At 39.3% G+C, this 2,885-nt stretch overlaps 1 protein-coding gene across 1 annotated transcript in view; it reads right to left on the bottom strand.

Moving 5' to 3' along the window:
* Window positions 1-957: 957 nt before the first annotated feature.
* The window catches only part of CSUI_010403 (uncharacterized protein), a 4,453-nt gene continuing 2,525 nt past the window's right edge, over window positions 958-2,885 (bottom strand). The window contains exons 2-4 of the mRNA XM_068070507.1: window positions 2,559-2,711; window positions 2,089-2,296; window positions 958-1,004 (exon numbers count right to left, since the gene is read on the bottom strand). The gene's annotated coding sequence lies outside the window, so the exon portion shown is untranslated. The remainder of the gene's footprint in view (window positions 1,005-2,088; window positions 2,297-2,558; window positions 2,712-2,885) is intronic.

The following is a 2,885-nucleotide window of genomic DNA, read 5'->3' on the forward strand; positions in this document are numbered from 1 at the left end:
ATATATATATATATATAGCTTGAATATAAATCCATATAAATATATATATATAAGAGAACGAGTGAAATAGAGAGATAGACAAGTCAAAGCTCTCATGTACATATCACTCATCATGCACGACTTTCATACATATCTATATTTATATATATATATATATTTATGTATATATATATATATACATACGCTATGTATGAATGTATGTATATGTGTAGGCATGTCTATACACATAGAGAGTAGAAGGAGGTGAGGGATGGGAACGCGAGAGGTCTTCGTGTAGATGTCTTTCTAGATCTCTCTGTGTTGACGTGCAGGTGAAAGAAGGAAGAAGAAGAAGAGGAGGGAAAGAACAAAATTAAATGAAGACGAAAGAATGAAAAACTTGCCAATGAACAGGAGAGAAAGAAAGAGAGGAGAACTGGAGATAGAAGTGTCTTTTGAAATCCGAACAGAATGACTAGCTAGCTAGCTAGCGAGCTAGCTGGCTCGGTAGGCAGATAGATCCATAGATAGGCCCTATACAGCCACAGCCGTATGTCCATATACAAATTCAGACATATATATATATATCTATTATCTCTCTCCACATATGTGCGTGTATAGATATATATGTGCACCTATACATGCCACGAGATATACATTTCTGTGTATATATCTCTAGACATGTGTATATGTCTATATCTGTATAGATACGTTAGGTGTCTGGAGGGGGTGTCTAATTCGTGTAGGGAATGGCCGAAAAGATGGCGATGGGAGAGGCTGCAAGAATCGAAGCCCCTCGCAACAGGAGAAAAAGAAAAGAAGAAGAGAAGAAGAAAGAAAAGGAAGGAGAGCATCCCCAAAGAAAGAGAAGAACAAGAAGAGAAGCCACTTCCTCGTCTTCTTCACCGACATGGAAAGAAAGGAAGAAAGAGAGAAGGAGAGAGAATTGTGTGAGCTGACTTTGCATGCGCGCTTGACTTACACAGAGAGGAAGAGACATAACAGCAACGGGCCACACAAATCCCCTGAAAACGCACAGACAAAGAAACATACGAAAAGATGAAGAAAAAGATGAAGAAGAAAGATAACATAAAAGAAGAAAAAGAAGAAAAAGAAGGAATGAAGAATGTATTGCTTACTCCAGAATTCATTAGAAGATTCATCGAATATAAGCACCACAAAAAGAAGAAGGAGAAACAACCCTAAAGCACGACAGAAGAAAATAGTGATATGAAGATGTTTCAGAATTTTAGCGGTGTATGTACACCTCACACACGTCAACCACATGCATGATGCTAGGAGAAGAATAAGAAGAAGAAACAAGAAGAACTAAAGATAAGAAAAGCTTACACCCTACTACAGAGAGGCATAAACTGTACTCCTTCTTCACTTGCTTCTCTTCTCAGATAGAGAAGTACCAGCATCTCTCCATAAAAGTCTATACATACAGTACCCACATGTAAATGTATACGTACACATATCTACATATATCTACAGATATACATACATACCTACACATAGCTCTCTATATATGTACATATATATATATATATATATGCGTGGCTATATGTGTACTCTCTGGAGTGTGTATAGATTGATGTATGGGATTTGTACATTCGCGAGTAGAGAAGAGAAAGGAAGAAGAAGAAGACAAATGAAGGCAAGCCCTTCTCCATGAAGAAGGAGGAGAGACATCTTCTACGGCAGCCTCACTCCCTGTCCTTCCACGTCACGCGCAAACGTTCTACAGACCTCCATACACATATACATATATATATATATATATAGGAACTGGGTAGTATATATATGTGTATAGAATGTATGTGCATGTAGAAATATAGATATATATACGAAGACATAGATAGACAGATAAATAGATAGATAGATGTCTTAGAGCTGATGTATATGCATTGTTGTGGTATATCTGAATCTCTCTCTCTCTCTGTGAAGTGACAGGCAAAAAGACTGAGAGAGGGTGTGTTACTTTTCCTTGGAGATAAAAAGTGTAGAAAAGAAAGAAAGAAAGAGAAAGAGAGAAAGAGAGACATTTTTACTTCTTCCTTCCTTGTTCGAAAAGGCAATTGAGTAGATTGACTGAAATACACTCACATTGTCTTAAGTCTGCAGCGTCAGCCTCCGCTAAGAAAGAGTTCGAAGAAGAGGTTCTTCTTGTCCTTCTTCTCCCCCCCCCCTCTTCTTCTTCTCCTCCTCCTCCTCCGCTTCTTCTTCTTTCTCTAAGAGAACGGAGAGAGCGCGGTATGGGATTCTTATACACAACGCAAAGAAGCTTTCTCGTGACATTTCTCACGTCTCTCTTCTGTATGTACACAAGAAGAAGGAGAAACAAGGAATAGTCCAGGAAATTGGAGAAAAGTCTTTTAGGCGAAAGAGAAGAAAGAAGAAAGACCATGCTACACGATATTAAACAGATAATGGAGACAAGAAAGAAGAGGACATGAGAGAGAGATCAACATATAGGAAAAAGAACAGATAAAGAAAAGAAGAGAGAGAAGGAGAGGGAGAAGGAAAGAAAAGAAAAGAAAAGAAAAGAAAGAAGATAAACGAGAGAGAGAGCTTACAATGGTATCGGAGATAGGCTCATCAAGCCGAGAGGGAGAATCGAGATGGCAGGGAGTATCGAGACTCCCTCTTAGAGCGATACCTCCCGGTCTTTCTCGTGTTCTTCTTCTTCTTTCTTCTTCTTCTTCATCCTCTTGTTCCTTTCTCTTCGGCTGAGAAGAAGAAGAAGAAGAGAGCGAGAGATTTGGAGGTGTNNGAGAGCGAGAGATTTGGAGGTGTGTGGAGGAATCGACCCTCTTCTAGGCGACTCTCGCGGCTTGCTGCCTGCAATCCATTCATCTGCAGAAAGTCAAAAAAGCCGGAGGGGAAGAAAAGAAGAAGAAGAA

Source organism: Cystoisospora suis (genome assembly GCF_002600585.1).
Source record: "Cystoisospora suis strain Wien I chromosome Unknown contig_7338, whole genome shotgun sequence".
Lineage (NCBI taxonomy): Eukaryota > Apicomplexa > Conoidasida > Eucoccidiorida > Sarcocystidae > Cystoisospora > Cystoisospora suis.